The 24,043-nt window shown below is 34.6% G+C and overlaps 1 pseudogene; it reads left to right on the forward strand.

Moving 5' to 3' along the window:
- The first annotated feature begins 22,979 nt into the window (after window positions 1-22,979).
- Window positions 22,980-23,408, forward strand: LOC141512711 (ribulose-phosphate 3-epimerase-like; annotated as a pseudogene).
- Window positions 23,409-24,043: the final 635 nt, after the last annotated feature.

Below are 24,043 nucleotides of genomic sequence, written 5' to 3' on the forward strand. Positions count from 1 at the left end.
GGCAAGATGAGAAAAAGTGAAAATGATCCATGTTGGAGAGGTTGTGGGAGAATTGGGACATTGATGCATTGCTGGTGGAGTTATGAATGGAATATGGAGCTATGCCCAAAGAGAAATAAAAATTTTCATCCCCATCATTTCCAATTATACTATTATATCCAGAAGAAATTGTAAAAAATGGGAAAGGTCCCAGATGCTCCAAAATATTCAGAGTAACTCTTTTTATGTAGTAGCAAAGACTTGGAAATTAGGGGATGCCCATCAGTTGGGGAATGACTAAACAAGTTATGGTAAATGAATACTAAGAAAGATTATTGTTCTATAAGAAACCATAGATGGCCAGACTCTAGAGGAATATGAAGTGACTCTTCAGGATCTGATGCCGAAGGAAGGGTTTAGAACCAAGAGCACAATCTACACATTAACAACAACATTGTGAGATGATCAACCTTGATGGAAGCAGCTCTTCTTAGGAGTTCAGAGAGCTAGAACAACTCTGTTAGACCAGCTATGGACAGTGTCATCCCCATCCAGAGGGAGAAAAAAAAAAACAACCCTTCAGAATCTGATGAACACTTTATAAAAATTATCTTTTATGTATCTCTTTCCCTTAATCCTAATTCCTCAGACATAAAATGACTAATTGGTAAACATTTTTTTTTATCAAAAACATGTATGTACAATGCTAACCTGACTGTTTGCTGCTGAGGGGATGGGGGGGTGGAAGGAATATATATGTGCATATGGATGAAAAAATAAACAAGTAAATTAAAATTAAAATTAAAATATGTATGTTATGCTTGTAAGAAATTAATTAAAACATTAACTAAAATTCAAGGTGGTGTAGTCAATAGTGTGTGGGACTTAGAGTAAAGGTAGATTTTACTTCTACCTCAAACACTTTCTAACTGTTTATATTACCAAAATGCTTGTGCCTCAGTTTCCATGTCTATAAAATGAGAGGGGTAGACACTATGGTTTCTAGGTAATCCCTGGGTGTGTATCTCCCTGTTTTTAGCACAGTACATCACATCTAGTAGATGAAAAACAATTGCTAGTTAAAATGAATAGAATCAAGCTTTGCTTATTCATTGTCTCCATCATCATTAGATAGTTTTTTTTCCTTGTTTAAGGACATTTCAGTTCCATAACATATTCTTGATCTGGAATGTGTAGGATCAATGCCAACAAATGAATACCGGTTATAGCACTGCCACTAGAATCAGAAAGGTATGATTTCAAGGCAATTGATGAATATTTATGCATTTATCAGTGATTTATATACACATATATGTATATATCATGAACTATAATGTTTGTTAGAACACAATGAAATATTATGGACAATTTTTCTGAGAAGCTGAATTATTTTGAACTAATTTCCAAAGGACAATAGCAGTTGTGTTTCTCATAAAGGACTCACATCTAAAATCTATAGAGAACTCAGTCAAATTTATAAAAATTGGTCAGTGTGATAAAAAAGGAAAATGGTCATTGTTGGAGGGGATGTGGGAAAAATGGGACACTAATGCATTTTTGGCGTTGTGAACCGATGCAATATTTCTAGAGATCAATTTGAAAATACATCCAAACGACAATAAAACTGTGCATACCTTTTGATCCAGCCATATTTACTATGTAAGTAAGTATGCATTCCAAAGAGTCACAAGAAAGGGCAAAATACTCACATGTACAAAAATATCTGTAATATCTTTTTATAGTGACAAAAATTGAAAATTGAGGGGATGCTCATCAATTGGGGAATGGTTGAACAAATTCTGATATATGAAGTGATAGAGTACTACTATTCTGTAAGAAATCATGAGGGACTGGACTTCAGAATAGCCTGGAAAGACTTCTATGAAGTGATACTGAGTGAAATGAGCAGAACCAGAAAGAACACTGTATGCAGAAACAGCAACATTGTGTGAGGATCAACCGTGATCAAATTGGTCATATCAGCAGTACAATAATCAAAGACAATTCTAAAGGTTTTGTAATGGAAAATACCATCCAGAGAAAGAACTACAGCATCTGAATGCAGACCTAAGCTTACTATTTTCAATTTTTTAAATTTGTTTTATGTATTGTGTTTTCTTCTCATGATTTGGTTTCCCTTTTTCTGATCTGAATCTTCTTTCACAATACTATTAATGTGCTTACATATATAACCTATATTAGCTTGTTTTTTTCAGGGGGATGGGAGAGGAAAGGGAGAAAAATGTGAAACTCAAAACCTTAGAAAAATTAATTGGTGAAGACTGTCTTTGCGTGTTATTTGGAAAAATAAATAACTAACACAATTTAAAAAACTAATAGCAGAGGCTATGTCTCAGGAATGTGCCATCCAAACCATCTAAATCCCTCTTCCCAGATCTTTGTTGATGCTTAGTGATATGCATCTGACCATCATCCTCACTCTAATTGTCATATATTTTCAAATTAATGCACATTAACTTTGAGCTATAAAATACATCTCAACTCATTGTTTCATCTAAACTAATAAAGTAAGAATCATTTCATCTGGATCATCAATCATCTATAGTCCCCTTTGAAGCTTTCTTTCATTTTAAGACTATTTCATCCTTCAATGAATAAATAGATTTAGCTTTTTATTTCTTTCCAACATTTTTTGATTGGCAAAAGACTTCAGGGGCAGCTAAATGGCACAATAGGTAGTCAGAGAGACCTATGTTCAAATTTGACCTCAAAGACTAGTCTTATGACCTTGGCAAGTCACTTAAAACTGTTTGTCTCAGTATTTTCATCTGTAAAATGAGCTAGAGAAGGAAATGGCAAACTTCATTATCTTTGCCAGGAAAACCCTAAATGGGGTCATAAAAAGTCAGATACAAAAAAAATAACTGAACATGATATTCTAGGCCAATTTGAAATACTCTCATACTAGTGGAAATAATACAGAGATATTTTATGTGTATACATTCACACATATAATATAGACATACATATCTTATCATTTAAATCAGAAATAGGAAGACACATGCTTCAAAGAACAGTACCAGAATACTACAATTGAAAGGATAATTCAGGGTCATGCAACAATTTAATTTGTTAGATGATCTTTGTTACAAAACTTGTTCCTTGATGCCTATACATATGTCCATCAATTCTGCTAAGCTTTTTAACCCATTAATAAACATGCAACTATTAAATAGTTTTGTTTTACTATATGACTACAAATTCCCAATCAGCTCTTTTTCTGTTAGTGTTAAAACATTAAATGCTCCGTAACATATACTATTCTACAAAGCACAGAGTTACAAAGAGAAAGAAGACAGACCATGGTGATCACATTATATTTGTGGAAAGGAACACCCTTGAAATATTCATGAAACTGTGTACCATTTCCTATGTCAGAAGGCTCTGATCCTATAGGATAGATGGTAGAAATGAGGGCATTAAGAAATAAAAAAGAAGTATCCTGACTCAAAATAATCTAGTTGAGTATTTTATTTAGGAACAAAAACTATTTGCTTCTGAACTGATATAGCCCATTAATGGCTAAGAGTCCCATCTAGGAAAGTCAGATAAACAACATAAAGGGAAAATCATCAACTATGATGATTATGTGTTTTTCTGGTTAGATAGAGAGTGCATTTCAAAAAAAAGGGTAGCATATCCTGGAGTGAGTTTGGAGTGAGAGCACTTTTGTTTGATGGATCCGTTTGGAATATATTTGGAGAAGGAAAGACTGTGTGTTAACATAAATGCAAGATGATGAGTAAGGAGAACAAGTTCAGGACCTAGAAGGATAATTAAAGCAGAGATGATGATGATGATGATGATGATGATGATAATAATAATAATAATAACAAATTATATCCATAAAAGAACTGGGACCAGGATGTTTGTCCCCTCTTTTCCCACTGGTTCCATTACACAGACATCTACTAATACAGGGCCAACTTCAAGGAATGACTGGTGAGCCAATTCAGTGCTATAGAGTGTAATTCTCACCTGTACTACTGAGGAGGGTTGCAGGGAAAGGATCTAAAGGTCCCAAGGGGAAGAAGATATGAAACTTCAATGTATCTATATCCCCTACCTTTAGCACTCTAATACCAGCATGTCCTCATTACCACCTACCTAAATTATTATTAGAATGTAAATTCCTTTTGGGTAGGGACTGTTTTGATTTGTTTTGTTTTTATTTTTCCTAGCACCTAACACAGAATCTGGTGAGAATTTTTCACTTCCTACCTGTTTGTTGATTGATTAAACTCACCTCCTATATTACCGTCCTTTTGAAGATGAATATTCTGCCTCCCTTGACTAGGTCTTCTCAGGTACAGAATAATCCCTCTTTTTTAAACCATGAGGAGTTAGGTGGCACAGTGGATAGAAGGTTGGGACTGGAGTCAGGAAGACATGAGTTTAAATTTGACCTCAGATACTTAGTAGTAGTGTAACACTGGGTAAATCACTTAACTCCCTTTTGCCTCATTTTCCTTATTTGCAAAATCAGTTGGAAAAGAAATGGCAAATTCCTCCATTATCTTGGTCAATAAAACCCAAAATGTGGTTATGAAGAGTCAGATTTGACTGAAAATGATCAAACAACAACAAAGAGAAAGTGGTCCCTCATTGTCCACTGACTTCAGCTTCCCAGCATTGGGAAGTTCTGCCATTGGGCAGAACTTGGTTTTATCTTAAGGTAAGATTCGTTCTTAAGGTGAAATGCTCAATAGTTTGATTCCCATACACATTTAGCTTAAGAAACACAACTCGACATATTCCTGTGAGAATTTATTCATATATTAAACTTCACTCTTCTGCTCACACCCTCTAACCCTTACAACATCTCTCAGACATATCTTCCCTCTACACAAGTGCAAAGTGAGTCGGGGTACTTCTCATCTCTTACCTGAAATACTGCTAGAATAGCACTCTAAAAACAAGCAACTTGGAAGAACCTAAAAACTCTGAATAAGATATTTCAAGAATCCATCTTATGATTGCAGTCTCCCTTTGCTCCAATACATTCTTCACTCTGGTACCCAAGTGATTTCCCTAAAGTAAAGGTCTAACCATATCAAATACTACAAACACACACACACACACACACACACACACACACACACACACACACACACACAAACACAGTGAGAGCGAAAGAGAGAGAGAGAGAGAGAGAGAGAGAGAGAGAGAGAGAGAGATCCCAGTTACCTTGAGCTTTAGCATACTCTTCCATATGGTATTTAAAAATCTTTAAAAATCTTCCTACCCCGCCATCTCACTCTTTTGTGTCTTTTCATTTTCTATCCACAATGCCTTTACTTCTGTCATGTTCTTTCCCTAATTTTCTCAGCTTCACTATTTTCCAAAACTCCTACTAATTTCCCTGCTAAGGTTATCTCCCATCTATTCTGTGTGTATCTAGTAACTAGTAACTAACATGAGGCCTCCTCCATTAGAATGCAAATTTCTTGAGTTTTTCTATTTTTTTGCCTTTCTTTCAAATTCCAAGATGTTTACAATGCTTGATTCATTGTGAACACTTGTGAAATGCCTGTTTTTGACTGTCTATATGTCCTTTCTTGACACACAACAATGAAGAAGAAAAGCAAAAAATAATTCACTCTCAGTGAAATAGAGGAAAGTGTGCAGGAACAAGTGAAAATTGATGGGAAAATGAGATAAGCATAGTTAAGCATGTTTCTCATTAAACATTGCAACTGAAAATGCCGCTATTGGAAGAGTAAGATCATTCATCATATCTCCGGGGTGACAAAGTGAGGCAAGATTTTTATTACTTCTGGGCTTCCCAGTTTAAAATGACAATATTAACATTCTAACAATAGAGTCATAACATAGCCTCACACAGCTGACAGCTGAATTTGGTGTTCCCCCTTCATGTGTGTTATCTTGTTTCTGAAGGTTCTTGTCAAAAGCAAATCACTAACTTGTACCACCAAACATTTTAGATTTGGGTAATCTATGGGTCTTAAGAATTTTGCGTGAGTGAGTCCAACCTTTCTGGAGAGTAATATGGAACTATGCCCAAAGAGAAATAAAACTATTCATACCCTTTGACCAAGCAATTCCAGTTTTATCCAGAAGAAATTGTAAAATAAAGGGAAAAGTCTTACATTTTCCAAAATATTCAGAGCAACTCTTTTTGTAGTGGCAAAGAATTGGAAATTGAGAGGATGCCCATCCATTGGGGAATAAATAAACAAGTCATTGGGGAATGGATAAACAAGTTATGGTACATGTATACTATGGAAATTATTGTTCCATAAGAAATTATTCATGATTAGCATCTAGAGAAGCATGGAAAGACTTATGGGATCTGATGCTGAGCAAAGGGATCACAGCAAAGAGAACAATATACACATCGCCATTATGGGATGAATAACCTTCAGGGAAGCAACTTGCCTCAACATTCCAGAGAGCTAAGACAACTGTATTTGACTGGTAATGGTCTATACTATCCCCAACCAGAGGAAGAAAAACAAAAGGAAACAAAACATACAGGAAAAACCCAACTCTTCAGAATCTGCTGAACACTTTATCAAAATTATCTCTCATGTATCTCTTTCCCTTAATCCTAATTCCTCATGCCCAAATTTACTAATTTATAAATATGTTTAGCAAAATATGTATGTAAAATGCTAACCTGACGGTTCCCCTACTGAGGGGAAAGGGGTGGGAAGGAAGAGTAGAGGGAAATTTTGTAACTTGAAAATATGCATGTACAAATGGATGAAAATAAAAAAATAAAGCAAAAAAAAAAAAAAAAGAATTTTGTGAGGAGTGGTAGCTCCAAGTATTTAGTTGGTACTCTGTTCTATCTTCAGGCATTCTGAACTCCTCTGTAAGCCCATTTCTGGTAGACAACTGAATTATCATTTATACTGAAAGACATCAGCAATCCATTTCATTATTCAAACTCATCAGTAAGGTGGCAAAAAGTTATTGTCAAAAGTAAAATACATCATCTTAATGGACTCAGAAGGAGTGAATGCTTTAAAAAAATGAAAATATACACACTGCAAATAGTTTCCAACTATTTTTTAAAAATACAAAATATGAGAATGCATAAATATTTACAAGGTAAAAGTCTCCTGAAATAACACTGAAATTTTTTAAATTGTAGTTCAGACTTGCTCTCTTCAACCCCAAGCCCGCCAACTGAGATAGCCTTAGCTACTGAGAAAATGTTTGAATGTTTGTGTTTCTGAGTCTGAATGAGACAGTCTCCATCTGGTCTCCCATAATGGTGAAAGGATATTACTCCCTTGATCCAACCCACTAGAATAGATGCAAAAAATAAATATATTCTGCCTATGACCCTGAATAAGAGAAAGACACTTTGGTGGAAAGGAAGTATAAGGGGTGGCTAGGTGACACAGTAGATGGAGCAATGGCCCTGGAGTCAGAGTACCTGAGTTCAAATCTGGCCTCAGACACTTAATAATGACCTAGCTGTGTGGCCTTGGGCAAGCCACTTAACCCCATTGACTTGCAAAAACCTTTAAAAAAAAAGGGGAGCATAAGTATCTCTTCCTTCTGATTATAACTACCTAATCTCACTCTTTAAGGTTTAATGCACTGTCCATGCATATTGACTTTGAAATCAACTAAAGACCTTTGAGTGCTCTTCATATGAACTTCTATATCCAATTTTATTAAATATTAATGAAAATTTATATAGAATTATTATGATCAACTTTTGATCATATCATCTACCTCTGTTCCTTCTTTATTCTCATAATCATATTTCTATACAAATTTGATATTTCCTCTGCGCTTCCCCCCAAGAAGTCTATGAGCTAGGTATTAAAGGCATTATAATGCATATCTCCTAGTGACGGGAACAAACAGACCCAGAGAAGTGATCACTCACCCATGAAAGCATAGCTAATAAGAATCAGAGGAGAGTGTCAAACTCCATTCTTACACCAAGCTTACCTTGTGATATCGCTGCTTTAATAATTGACTGGATTCACATAAATTTGCTTAGACCAGTATGTCTAGTTGTCTGCAGGTCTCAAGACAGATGATGCTTAATCTTCTTATCTCATCTAGGTATCATCTGCCAAGGAACATTGCATTTGTTTTTTGAATGGTAACCAAATTAGTAATCATTGTTACTTCTGGAAAACACATATCACTTGACTGTCCTGTCCATTAATTCATGACCTTAATGACACTTACTACCAAAATACCTTAACTTGAAATCACTCCCTAATATAAATCATCTTCTATTTATTTGGCAATAAGAAATTGAAGTTTAACCTTACTATGTCTCTCCCCTTCCATCATTCTTTCATTAATCTAATTATTCTTGCTTCCCTTCATACAAGACTCCCTATTCATGATGCTATAACTTCCCCATGCTTCACTTAAATATATCTTTATGTCCTTTCATGCAAAGTGTGCTCTATTCTTTCCAAGATTGTGTCATCTGCAAATCTGACAAATATGCTATCAATGATTTCATCTAGAATATTGATTAAGAAATTAAACAGCATAAACTCATAGAATGATTCAGGGAAAATCCCATATTGACAGCCAATTAAGTTTATTTGCACTATCAATAATTTATTTCATTTCAGATATTCAGCTGCTTCTGAAGTCACCCAATTGTTGCATCATCTAGTCCATATCTCTATAGCTGGTTTTTAGATTATACCTAGAGTATTCTCATAAACTATTTGTTTAATAACCTCTGTCAAAAATAGGAATAGAAGTTGCTCTTAATTAACCCACTCCTAATGAAGTCAGTTTGACTCTGTGATCAGTGTGTTCTTTGTGGATACTCATTTCCCATCCTTAATAAAAGTTTTTCTAGAAATTGGTAGTAATCAAATGCTCATTTCCATTTTAGATTATTCTATTTTCCTTTAAAATAGCAGACCAATTTTCATTTTTCAGAAATGAATTAGAATTTCCATCTCACTTTGAGCATTATATATTATTTTATTAATAAGGTATAAACAGGCAGCTGAGTGGTGTAGAGCACAAGGCTCAGAGACAGGAAGACCTGAGTTTAAATCTGGGTTTGGAAGCTTGTGTTACCCTAGGCATAGTCCCTTGACTTTGCTAATTTTATTTGCCTCAGTTTCCTCACTGGGTAAATGATTTATAAAAGCAAATGTCAAACCACTATAGTATTTTTGCCAAGAAAACTTTAAATGAGTTCACTAAGAAATCAGACATGACTTAAATGACTGAACAATGATGAAAGTTGGAAATATAATATAATTTTATTTCTGAATCCCCTTATTAGGTTAGAGTCATATGGATTAGATAATTTTAGTCTCCCAGCATTTGGATTTGTGATCTCTCAGATATGTAGACTCCTTAAATGTACAGATATATAAATACGTGCAGATATATGTGGAGGAATAAACACATCACAGCTGAATAAGGATATATAGAAATGGAGACGGAGATGGATATGGATGGGATATGAGTATGTGTATGTTATAGTTATGGTTATGGATACGGATCCGTATCCATAACCATAACTATAACATATATATATATATATATATAGAGAGAGAGAGAGAGAGAGAGAGAGAGAGAGAGAGAGAGAGAGACAGAGAGACAGAGAGACAGAGAGACAGAGAGACAGAGACAGAGAGACAGAGAGACAGAGACAGAGACAGAGACAGAAAGAGAGAGAGTCAGCTCATCTATAACTTCCTATTCTTTGGAATTCTTATCCACCTTCACATGGGGTATTTGGAATCTTTTTTCAAAGTGGGGATCTGGGGGTCCCACTGGATGCTTTCAGGGTGTCTATGAATAATCACAACTCTTTTTTACAATAATACAATTTCCCCTTTTTACTCTTATTCTCTTACTAATGGACAGTGGAATTTTCAAGAGACTCTATGACTTGAATGAAAGATTCAGCTGCAAAATTGAAGACTGAAGTAATACTTCATCCTTAGAATTGTACTTTGACCTTAAAATGGACGCATTGTGTTTGAGCACAATTCCAGTCCAAGGAACAAGCCTGTGCTAATAACCATTATCTTCTTGTCCATTTTGCAATGTATGTTAATACATACATATATATCTGTGTGTGTGTGTGTGTGTGTGTGTGTGTGTCTGTGTATCAGTCTCAAAGAAGAATGTTCTTGATAAAAACATAATATTGATTTTTATTAAATATGAATGCTTGGATTATGTGTCTTTTTTTTAAAGTTTTTGCAAGGCAAATTGGGTTAAGTGGCTTGCCCAAGGCCACACAGCTACATAATTATTAAGTGTCTGAGGGCGGATTTGAACTCAGCTAATCCTGGCTCCAGGGCCAGTGCTCTATCTACTGTGCCACCTAGCCACCCCTGATTATGTGTCCTTTAAAATTGTGGGTGACAGAATGAGAAGCAGCCATGAAGCATTGTTGTATACTAGAGTGGTGTTTGTGTCAAAGAAAAGCACTTTTGTCTTTGTTTGAGTTGTGATCTCAACTAGTCACTGTTTTCATTTAACACCATTTTAACTTGAAAAAGTGTCTGAGAGACAAACTAAAGTTAATCATACTTGGTTATTTGGCAGACATATTCTCGAAAAGGAACCAAGTAAGCCTGCCACTTCCATGAAAACAACTGACAATTTTTGTTGCCAATGACAAAATTTTAGTTTCCAATTGAAAATTAGAATTTTGGTAAACATGCATCATCCACCATAAGTTTGACAGCTTCCCAACTCGTAAAAATGCTTCTTTTGAAATTGGTGATCATAATTTAAAAGTGATTTTTTTAAATAATGAATAACAACATTTGTGAAAATTTTGAAGATATGCCTAACACAGTTAACTAATATTTTCCAAAGTATCAATTCATGATGTTGCAAAAGCATACAAATCTAAAAAAAATCCATTTAAAACGCCAGATAAACAACATAATAAAACATAACAGATAATTAAAAATTCATTGATTTAGAATCAGAGTCCTCATTATAATTCACTTTTAAAATTACCCCTTGAGAAGACTGGTTGTAACATCGAAGAAAGTCCACAATGATTTGATAAGTTTATTAAAATACTTCTCACTTTTCCAATAAATTATCTATGTAAACCTAGATTTTCCTTGTGGCTTCAACCAAAATAACACATTACAACACATTGAATACAGGAGATATGAGGATCCACCATACGTTTAACTAAGTCAAACTTCAAAGAGATTTACAAAAATATAAAACAATGGAACTTTTCTCAGTTTTGCTTTAAAAAATATTGTTATTTTTGACTGAAAGTGTATTTTTGTGGCTAGTAATACATTATTCTTAGCTGTGTGACCTTGGGCAAGTCACTTAACCCTGATTGCCACTTATCCAGGGTCATGTCCAGTCATCCTGATTCAAATCTGACCACTGGATCCAAATGGCTCTGGAGGAGAAAGTGAGGGTGGGGATTTGGATCGGCCCCCCTTATTCAAATCCAATTCATGTGTTTGTCATGTGCTTGACATCACCTCCATGAATCATGATTTTCTTCAAGAACAAAGGACAAACAGCAATAATATGCACAAATACAAATACACACAGTTGTCAGTTTAAATTTCTAACATGGGAAATATCAATAGATAAAAAATCATATAAGCAAAAGGCGTTTGAGTTCCACAATACTTTTAAAAATTGAAAGAGGTCCTTGACTCCAAAAGATTGAGAAAATGGATACCAGAGAAATTTCTTCTAAATTCCTGTCAATGGTTCATACAATCTATGTATCCTTCACATGCATCAGTCATTTTTTAAATGGGGTTGGACACATTTCTGATTTCCTTTTTATGTAGGCTTTTCTGTACACAGTTCTATATTAGGTATTTGTAACTTTGTCTTTGCATCCTCATGACATTTATCTTTTTTATCCTCATGACATTTAAAAGTAATTTATTTAAATAATAAATAATGACATTTGTGAAAATTTGGAAGACCTGCATCACAGTTAACTAATATTTTCCAAAGTGTCAATTCATGATGTTGCAAAATCATACAAATCTAAAAAGATCCATTTAAAACACCAGATAAACCTCATGACCCCAGACACAAGATTAGAAAACAGCACTTTTGCATCTATCCTTCCATCTACTCAGATCTTTCCATGCATCCAATTTTCTGTTCTCTATGTCTTGCTTCTTTCCACTTGAACTAATGCCTTTCACATTTGTCCTCCATATGAAAATATCATACACCATAACTCCAACCCCAGGAAAGGTAATGCACTTACATTTGAAATGCTCACCCTGGGATCTAGGTCCCAAAATAGTTGAGTGGATTTATGAAAACTTGCCTAGCCCAGTATAATTAGCCTTCTCCAGGCCTCGGCCAGATGATGCTTAACCTTCATATCTCATGCAAGTATTATATGACAAAGAGCATCCCACTTGTTCTTTGAATGGTAATCAAATAAGCAATATTGTTGCTTCTGGAACATGCACGTCACTTAATTGTCCTAACCATTAATTCATGATCTTAGTGATACTTCCGATCAAAACACTCCCTATGTCATATTCTATTTATGAGGTAATAGTAAATTGAAGTATAATTTACTATTTCTCTCTTTCATTTATTCTTTCATTAATCTAATTGTCCTTACTTCTCTTCACACAAAGGACGCCCCTTTCTGCCCCAGTACATTTGTACAGACCATCTTCCATATACTTTCTCCTCAGCAACACCTCTCAGAATCTCTAGATTCCTTCATAAGATGAAGCCATTTCCATGGTCAAAGGATATGAATAAACAGCTTTCAAATGAAGAAATTAAAACTAGAAATAAGCATATGAAATATGGCTTCAAATCATTCTCACCCCTATTAGATGAGACCAGATGAAAAAATACTAGAGAGGTTGTGGGAGGATTGGGAGATTGATGCATTGCTGGTGGATCTATGAAAAGATCCAAACTTTTGGAGAGAAATATGCAACTCTGCCCGAAGAGCAAGAAAACTGTTCATTTGCTTTAACCCAACAATTCCAATTCTAGGTCTATACACAGAAGAAATCATAAAAAAATGGGAAAAGTCATGCATGTTCCAAAATATTCATAGTGGCTCTTTTTGTAGTGGCAAAGAATTGGAAATTGAGGGAATGCCCATCAATTGGGGAATGGCTAAACAAGTTATAGTGAATACTATGGAATACTATTGTTCTAGAAGAAACCACAAATGGACAGACTCTAGAGAAGCATGGAATGATTTACAGGATCTGATGCTGAGCGAAGGAAGCAGAGCCAAGAGACCAAAGTACACATTAATCACAACATTATGAGATGATCAACCTAGATGGAAGCAACTCTTCTCAGCATTTCAGAGAGCCAGGATAACTGTATTAGACCAGCTGTGGACAATGTTATCCCCATTCAGAGGAAGGAAAAAAATCCACAAAAAGCAACCCTTCAGAAACTGATGAACAATTAACAAAAAGTATCTCAGATATATCTCTTTCCCTTAATCCTATTTCTTCATACTGAAAATGACTGATCTGTAACCTGTTTAATAAAAATATATATGTACAATGCTAACCTGACTGTTCACCACTGAGGGGAGGGGGGTGGGAAGGAAGGGTGAACAGAAATTTTGTGACTTAAAATATACATATGGATGTATATGGATGAAAAAAAGAGCCATCTCCTACATAGGTTTTCTTTATTGCCTCTGTCTCCCCCCAAAAAATTATACCTTGCATTCCTAATGTAAAGATTTGTATATGCTTTTTTATATACATAGGTTGACACATACAAGTTCTTACATGTAACATATTTTCACATATGATAGCTATCTCCTCCATATAAAATGTAAGATATTTGAGGTCACAGGTGATTTTATTCTTGCCTTTGAATTTATAGGAGCCATCAAGATTCCTGCAATTTAGTAAACAATTAATACATGTTTGTGGATTCATTGAGTGTAGTATAGGATTTTTATGAATATATTCTATTTTTTGTGAAAAGTGAATACAAATTAAATAATAATAATACAAAACCAAAGCTGATCATGTTTTAATTGATTGTATCATATCTTAGAAACAACTGGCTTCTTATTTGGATGCATTGCTGAATCAAATCTCTCTATATAGTTAGATTACAAACTTGTTACAAGAAATAATAAAATCAATACCAAGATAAGACAAATATTAAAAATAAGAAGACGTGAAACCCAATTGTGTCAACAGCAGTTTGACAGCTAAACACGTTAGTGACACACAGAAAATGAAAAGTCATTATAAGGACAAGTATGCAAGGAAGTAAAGCAGATTAAAAGTACAAAGCATATCACAAGTATATACAAGAATTTACCAGAAATATTCACCAAGGAAATTTAAACTGGAATCAATTTTCGTCACAAGAATTCAGAGGTTTCCTAGTCAGGAAACAATTGTTTTCCCTGACCAAGTGGAAAGATGCCAAGGGTCATCATGATTTGTATTATAATTTTATTTATATGTTTTGCAAATGAAAATAAAATGGAAGATTATGAGTAGCACCATCTCATAAAACAGTGAGAAGCAATGCTAGGAGGAAAAAAAAAAGTTTGAAGAGATGCTCAATTAAGGAAAAACATCCATTAACAATTGAATATTGACACTGGAAAGAGATACAGTTTACCAGTTTGGCATGTTGACGTTCACTGAGGAGATGAAATTTCAATTATTTTTTCAAACATTTATGTACTATGGGATATTACAGTAATTTAAAAAAAGTTTTTAAATGGCAACTAATAAAACTCACAAAATATCTCTTTTAATAAGACAAGGCAATAAGCATTTGAAAAGTGATTACTCTGTTCCAGATATTATGCTTTGTATAGAGGAGAATACAAATGCAATCCAAAGGTAGTATTGGTTTTAATATAATCAAGGTGTATCCACAAAGTTCACAAAATATTAATAACAATGGAATTAGTAACTGCATTATTTGCAAAAATATTTTATAGATTTTCAAAACTTAATCAATGCTATATATATGTGAATGTATATATGAATATATAATAAAATGCCAAATTTATATGCTAGAATACCAAAAATAAATCACTGCTTTATTTATATATATGAAACAGTACAAATGTATAAATTTATCTATTTGAAACTATATATTTAAAACTATTTGTCAAATTATTGTCAATTTTGTAGGTGAAAGATGGTTCTTAAAAGTGGTTTTACTTATTTACCTGTCCATTTTTATCTTTTCATTTTACTATTGATGAAATTAAACATTTTTCTAGTATCACTCACAATTTGTATTTAGTTTTGTAAATACTGAAAATATATTTGATCTATCAATTTAAATTACTAAATTATGTTCATTTTAATTTTTTTAGAAATTGGATTCATTAACTCAAATTTTTCATAACAAATGTGTGAAAATAATAATAATAATGATAATAATAATAGTAACAATAATAATCATTTTTGAGGAAGACCATGACATCAGGGAGTTTATGTCATGACAAGCACATGAACAGGATTTGAGTGAGGGGGACTGTGCTAACCCTCCAGACTCACTTTCTCCTCCAGAGTCATCTGGGTCCAGTGGCCAGATATAGATTAGGTTGATTGGAGATGGCTCTGGATGTGAGGCAGTCAGAGTGAAGTGTCTGAGGCTGAATTCAGGATCCTCCTAATTCCCAAACCAGTGTCCTATTCACTGTACCACCATTTTTTGGAGGGAGAGAAGATAGACAAATGAATGAGTTATCATTTCCATTAAGGACTTAGTATTCATGATTTTCCCAATCAGTCATTTTTCTCTCATACTTCAGGAGTCATAAAAGAGATCTAATGGACTGAGACACTCTCCATGAAGCTTTGGTATGAGGTACTCACAGGTCATGTTCTCCACAAAATGTACACTTAATGAAAATTCCATCTCATGCTTTCTTTTTTATTTGAAGTTCAAGGGAGAGTAAATAATGCCAAAGAGGAAAAAGTTAATAAAGATAGTAGTCATTTCCACATTCATGATAAGCCATGATGGAGGCATTTTCTTCAGACAAGTTCATGTTTTTGGACTTTCAGTCACCAATCATAATCTAAATCATTAGGACAAATCAGTAGTTCTTTGGGTCATGCCATTAAGGTATATGGTCTTCTAATCAAATTTTTTGCCCAGCTTTATGGCAGATGAACAACCCAATAATCAATGAATTATTGTCTATAATAATAATATATATTTTTAAAATTATTGGTGTTGCCAGAGTCAAGTTGGCAGAGTAAAGGCAGGGACTCACCCAAACTGTTCCCCAGACCACTCCAAATACCTTTAAATAATGACTCTAACCAAATTCTGGAGTGGCAAAACCTGCAAAAGGATTGAGTGAAAAAAATTTTCAAGCTCAGGACAACTTGGAAGATCTGCAGGTAGAGTCTGTTAATCTAGGGTTAGAAAGGACCCACAGTGCATCCCAGTCAAGACTAGAAGGAAATAGCTTCAACAATCCGGGAACATATTGAGGGGCAACTGTGTCAATGGCAGGAATGGGAATTTCCGGACCTCTTATACAAGGAATTGCCAAGGACAGCTTGTAAGGTCAACAGCAAAACTGCCTTAGAAGGGCGAGAGCAGAGCCTGGTTGAACTCATACCTCAGCAGAAGACCAAGACCCGACTCCAATGGATCAGGAACAAGCCTCAGGGTACCTACTTTCTGAGCACTCATTCCTGGGACACTAAGAAGATTGGAGGAGAAAAGGACTCTTTGCTATCCCTGAGTCAGAACTGTGTTGCTTTGCCTATTACTCTAATAGGGTTTGCATCTGAAGCCCTAGCCTCAAGGAAAAGAAATAGAAGGAAAACAGAGCTCACTTCCTTAGCATGGAAGAATTAAAAAAAAAAAAGATTTTGAAAATCACGTGAAGAGAGGTAAAGGAAAAAATGGGAAGAGAAATGAGAGCAATGTAGGAAAATCATGAAAACCAAGTCAGCAGCTTGGTGAAGGGGATTCCAAAAAAATCCTGAGGAAAATAACATCTTAAAAAATCAGTCTGGGTCAAATGGAAAAAGCAACCCAAAGTCCAATGATAAGAAGAATGCCTTAAAAAGCAGAATTGAACAGATGGAAAAAGAGGTACAAAAGCTCTCTGAAGAAAATAATTCCTTAAAATATTGAATGGAGCTTAGGGAAGCTGATGACTTTGTGAGAAATTAAAAAAACAATGAAACCAAACCAAAAGAATGAAAAAAAAAACTAAGAAGAAACTGAAATATTTCATTGGAACAATTAGTAACCTAGAAAACAGATCCAAAAGAGATAATTTAAAAATTATTAAAATACTTGAAAGCCATTACCAGAAAAAGAGCATAGGCATCATTTTTTAAAGAAATTATTAAGGAGAACTGATAATCTAGAAGCAGAGGGTAAAATAGAAATTGAAAGAATCCACCAATTGCTTCCTGAAAGATACCAAAATGAAAATTGATAGGTATATTATAGCCAAATTTCAGAACTCCCAAGTCAAGGAGAAATTTTTGTAGGCAAACACAAAGAAATAATTCAAATATCATGGAGCTAGGATAACAAAAGATTTAGCAGCTTCTACATTAAGGGATCATAGGGTTTGGAATATGATATTCCAGAAGGCAAAAGAACTTGGATTGTTACTGAGAATCAAGTACCCATAAAAATTGAACATACTTTTTCAGGGGAAAAGAAAACTTCCATACTTTCCTAATAAAATGACAAGAGCAGAACATCAAATTTAATCTTCAAATATAAGACTCCTGTAAAACTTTTAAAAAGGTTAGGAAGAAAGGCAAATTGTAAGGGACTTAATGATATTAAATTTCTTTTATTCATGTATGAGAAGATGATACTTTTGGATTTATTCTCATATGAACTTTCTCATTTATAAGGTCATTTAGAAGGGGCATGTCTCTCTCTCTCTCTCTCTCTCTCTCTCTCGAGAGAGAGAGAGAGAGAGAGAGAGAGAGAGAAAAGGGATAAAATCTTAAATAAGATGGAGTTAATGACACAGAAAGGAATGTTCTGGAAGAAAGGGGAAGGAGAGGTAGAAAGGGGTAACATATTTTACATAAAAGAGGCAAGAAAATTTTTTGCACTGAAGTGGAAAAAGGTGAAGGTGAAAGTGAAGAGGCGTGAATGAATCTTACTCAGCAGAATTAATCCAGAGAAGGAATAACACACATATTCATTTGGGAATAAAAATCTATCTTAGCTGAGAGGAAGTAGGAAAGAAAAGGGACAGGAGTGGGGGCAAGTGATAGAAGGGAAGGAAAATTGTGGGAGCTGATAGTCAGATGTAAAACATTTCTTCAGAGTGACTAAGTGAAATGAGAGAGAATAGAATAAATTGGGGTTAGGGGAATTGAATGGAATGAAATAGAGTTAGCAAGAGTAATTGTGGGGAAAAATGTTGAGACAAGCTTCTTTGATATAGACTTTATCTCTCATAGAGAACTGAGTCAATTTATTTTAAAAATTAGAACCATTTCCCATTTGATAAATGATAAAGAAATATGAACACTTTTCACAAAGAGATGAACAATGCGTTGTATTTAAATCATTAAAGAGGATCAAAAGAACATCACTATGTTAGAGTCAAGATGCAGTGAATCTGACTGTGACTGTTCAGACCAAAATGAGCTCCCGAATCCTCTTTCATACAATATGCTCAGGTAGGTCATGTGAACATTTGACCTGGAGATGCCTCTAAACGTGTGCATCTCCTATTTCTTTTTGAGCTCATAAAGCACACATCTTTTTGATGAGGGCACACCATCTTTGATTGTCCTTTTCCTGTTTCTCCTATGTCAAGTATGTCAAGATCTTCAGAAAGACCTTGAGAAAGTATTTTTTTTAGTTCTTCTGACTTGTGAACCTTCCTTGCTTGAATTCCCCCCAAAATAGTCTTTTGGGCAAGTGTACATTGGACATTCAAACATCTTGACCCATCAGAACTGTGTTTTCTCCAGTAGAGTTTGAATGCTTGGCAACTTAAATGAGAAAGGAACTCTCCATATCTGGTACCTTTTCCTGCCAGGTGATCTTCAGAAGCTTATTATTCATTATATAATGTTGTGTGGGAAAGCTATCTTTGTAGGAATCTTATGCTTGGGCTTATTTGAAATTCCTAAACTAAATGTTATATTTCCTCCAATTCACTATGTTAGTATAAGATAGAAGATTAATTTATTTCAGTTGTCTTTCTACATGTATTAGACAATAGGTTTCAAGAAATGGACTTTATCTGAGAAATAAAATGATTATGGTTCCATAGATATTCAAAAATTTTTTGTTTAGACTAGTCAGAAAGGAGTTAGAGGACCTGGGTTTGGATTATGTCTTTTAATTAGATTATATAATCACATTACAGTCATGAAGAAATCATTTATCCTCTGTGAGTTCAAGTTGCATTTTTTGTTAAATGAAAAGGGTGGATTAGAGAAAAACTAAAATTTCCCAACTCAAAATTTATGATCCTGTGTTCCTTCTGCCTCCACGAGTTAGGAATGTAGGCCTCCAGTAACTATAATGTCTCCAATAAAATAGATTGAGAAAGGATGAGAAATAATTTTATACGAAGACCTATAATATTCATGTTGTTTAATGATAGCTTTTTTAACCATTTAATATGATCCATCCTTAGAGATTCTGAAGTTGGAAGTACTATAGACTTACAAATAACACCCTCAAAGAAACTGCTACATTTTGATCCATTAAAAGTCATAGTTCTTGAGCCCTCACTAGTTTTGCACTGCTACTACTTAGCCAGAGGATTCAAATCAAATCCAGGACATTTTAAAAAAGCATATTAAGGTAGGAGAAAATATCTTCCTGATAAAATGGTGACATTTTGTCAAGCATATCGTTAATGGAAAGAGCATCTAGGGATAGAAGAGAGGACGTTTGATGAACCCTTGGGTTCATAATGTCCACAATCAAAAGCACATTGCACTTGCAGTGTGCCTGGATTTCTGATGTTGGGGAGATGCTGTCATACTGGAGTTACTGCCTACTTGTTATGCCCCTACTTGGTGTATAATTTCTCTCAAAGCCTAATAGTCTCATCTTGACTTCCTTGCCAGGATATAAGGTCTCTGAGTGGGGGACTGTCTGCTAATTTATATATTTTATTATTTCCAGGAAGGCTATTATATATACATATATATATCTATATATATCTACATATATCTATATATCTATATCTATATCTATATCTATATCTATATCTATATCTATCTATCTATCTATATATATATATATATATATATATATATATATATATATATATATATATATATATATATATATATATCCTAGTAGGATGTTGCTAGAACAATGAAGTTATTTAGATCTACAATCCATTGCTCCCTACTATTCTGGTGTATTCAGTCCTATTCTGTTGTTCCCATAGGTCTCTGCAGGTAGCTGCAGTTTGCAGACCAACCTGATCTATGGCTTTACATGGTTCTACTGTTTCTTTCTGTCTCCACTTTCACTCCCCAATTGGAATTCATAGCTGTAGGATTCTCTCTTCCTTATTAGAAGAGAAATAAACTCTCAATGCTCTTTATTTTAAATTTTTTAAAAATCTTGCTACATTTTTTTTTCCTTTAAAAGACTCAGAAACCCTCATAACAGTCAATCAGTGGACTAAAGGTGGGGGAGTGATGGGGAAAGATCCTTCCTGACGATCTTAGTTTGTCTTCTTCTTAATGAGCAGTCTGTTTTTCATACAGATTGTGATATTTTTGTCTGCACTTTGTCTTCTTTTTCTCCTACTGAGAATGTCTATATGAAAATTCAAAGTTTATCTTTTTTTTCTTCATTTTGAATGTCTACTTACATTTCTATTTAATTAGTCCTTTAATGTAACTTTATTTGGGATAAAGTGATATCAGTCCTAACCTCCTAACCATTTCTGGTTTCAGCACTTCCTTATTTGTGAATAGAGGGGATTGACAATGGAAAGATCAGTGACCGGGTTATTATACAGGAAGAGAAAAGAAGTCAGAACAGAATGGTTCTTGTTCTGAATTTCTATTCAGATCTAGCTAGGAGCTCAGGAGCTATGAGAAAATTTAATTATTTGTGAGAGTTCCTAAACTTTCTGAAGCTGAGTAAAATCAACATGAATCCAAGGGTTTGCCTTTGTCAATTGTGAATAGAAAATAGGTTGTTGAGCTAGTGGGGACGAACTATTACATGGCATAAGGCACCAATTTACTCAATTTTTTGTCACTGCCCTGTTTGAGATGGGAACACTGAATAGAAAGTAAGTAAATAGATAAATAGATAAAGCATGTATTAGGCTCTAATTTGGGGCCATTCATTATTTCTTGGGTTATAAAAAAGACAAGAGTATCTTTACCCTGAAAGAGTTCACATTCTAATGGGAGAGGAGACACTGCACAGGAGGGAACAATAAGATGAGATGCTATTTGAGGAGAAAGCAGGGAAGTGCTATAGAAGTCTAATTCTAGAGAATGTGAAGAGAATGCTCACTTTTAATAGTCTAATAATTCAGGGTCAGCACACAGGGTTCTAATGCAAGGGCGATGAGGATGCCAACTGGAGAGTTTTGCGATATCCGGGAAGATTGTGGGTTTAAAACGATATCTTTGCTTTCAGCAGAGTTTTGTTTTAATAAATACATGCTGACTTGACCATTGATTCCACAGTCAGTAGGTGTCAGGAGGCAGATTCGTGCCTAATCTTTCCCGACTTTCAGACCAGTTCTTGGTTATACCATGCTTCCAAGAAACTGGAGCTTTTTTCTTTCAATGATGGGCATTTGTTTTAAGGATCATAAATAGGTTCCTGGATAATTGGATTGTAAACCTTGAATTTAGAAAGATCTAAGGGGATCTTCTCATTATACAGATAAGGAGATGTCAAAATGTCAGAAAATGCAAATAAGAAACCAATCCTCAGGGTTATTTGATTAACTCAGTATAGCATCAGGGACAATATATCCTGCAAGAAAGGGAATATCTCTTCCATTGCCTATGGCACACTCAGAAATGAGTTATTTAGGGGCGGCTAGGTGGTGCAGTGGATAGAGCACTGACCCTGGAGTCAGGAGTACCTGAGTTCAAATTCGGCCTCAGACACTTAATAATTACCTAGCTGTGTGGTCTTTGCCTTGCAAAAACATAAAAAAAAAGGAATTAATTATTTGGTCAGAAAATGACTGTTTCATTCATTTAAATTTTATCCTATTGTGTCCAAAACCTAATATGGTAGAAGAAAAAGTATGTTCATGGTTTGGGTGGATGTGTTTACATTTATGATCTTTCTATATTTTTCAATAAATAGGTCTTTTTTAATTTCTTGTCAAGTTAAGTCATCAACTATTTATTTATTGGTGTTTATTTTCCAGATGTGTCTGATTTGTTATAAGTCCATTACAGATTTTCTTGGCAAAGATACTGAAGTGGTTTGCCAATTCCTTCTGCAGTTCATTTTACATGTAAGAGAACTGAGGCAAAGTCAATTGACTTGTCTAGGATCACACAGCCAGAAAGTACCTGAGACCAGATTTGAACTGAGGAAGCTGAGTCTTTCTGACTTCAAGCCTGACACTCTATCGACTGCATCACTGGGCTTTTCCCCAACTCCAATCATAAATTAAAGTTATATTATGTACAAATGCTATGCAAAGTTCTCACAATATAAATTTGATAGAAATGGAAATTCAGTTCTTGCAACTTGGAACCAATGTACATTCGGTATTCTCCTGTAAGTAGATCTGAGAAGTTTCCTTTTAATTGCTTATGTAACTGGTTTTGTCTCCATCATTAAAAACAGCTACAGCTTAGGAACCTTCATTCACCATGACCTTGGGATACGAAATTGATCTGTACATTCTCAACACTTATTTGACCTATGTAGGGCATGAGTGCCCATATAAGAGACTGGATTCCAGGCCAATTATCTAGACCTGAATATAAAGGAGAGGCATTTTATTCCCACGATCACCTTTGGTTACTCTGTGAAAGTAAATTTTAGAAAGTAACTAGACCAAGACTTTTTTCTTTGATATGCACATGGTGGTTTCTAGAATAGAACAGTGGATAAAGCCAGTGATTGGAAATCAACCTACATTGCATGTGAAAGCTATTGAGAACCTTGGAACACTGATTAAAGATATTCAAGGAAATGGCATGAAATTTGGTCTTGCTTATTTAACCAGGTACTGCAATTGACAGTATCTCTCCGATAGATCTATGACCTTAGACATGACAATGGAACCTGGATTTGAAGGGCAGATGTTCATGGAAGACATGATGCTAAACGTTGATTCATTGAGGACCCAGTTCCCTTCTCTAGTTATTGAAGGTCATGATGAAAGAGGTCCTGACACAATTCACAAATGGACAGAGGTAAAGGCCAATATGATTGTGTGTGGTAATGTCATCTTGAGGCATAAAGATCCGAGATTTCTCACTAATTTCTTAAGAAATGTTTGATCAACTGCTCAGAAAAGTTGTCTATATGGACAAGCTTTCCAGGCAGCTTGGCTCATCATGCCCAATCCACTAATCCACCTCCTCCTAGATCAGCTTATTCTGCCTCATTTTCATCCGGTCCACAAGAAGACATGATCAAGAATCTTGCTTCTGCTGCTTCTCCTCTTGAAGCTACAGAGGAAACCCAATTGTCCATCCTGGGGAGGTTCTCTTCATTTCTTCATCAACTTCAACATACATACATACATACATACTAAGATATACTATCTTACATGTAGGGTATACATATGATCTCAGGCACATGCATGATGTACATACAATCTTTTTACATATGATATATATGCATATAATCTTAAATACATAGTCGCCATACAATCTTATATTCATTTAAAATGTACATACACAGGCATCTTATGTACATAAAATATATACATACAACGATATACTAAGAATGGAAATAGATGCATATATGACAACTAGTTTTTAAGCATTGGGAATTAAATTTTCAGGTTGTAAAAAAAATAGTCTTTACTGGAAGACTTATTTAAAAGAACATTTTATGATGCCTTATCCTGAATTTAAAAAAATCAAATCGCATCTCAAAGACAGAAGAAGATAAAAGGCTAAAATGAGTA

Source organism: Macrotis lagotis, chromosome 1 (assembly GCF_037893015.1).
Source record: "Macrotis lagotis isolate mMagLag1 chromosome 1, bilby.v1.9.chrom.fasta, whole genome shotgun sequence".
Taxonomy (NCBI): domain Eukaryota; kingdom Metazoa; phylum Chordata; class Mammalia; order Peramelemorphia; family Peramelidae; genus Macrotis; species Macrotis lagotis.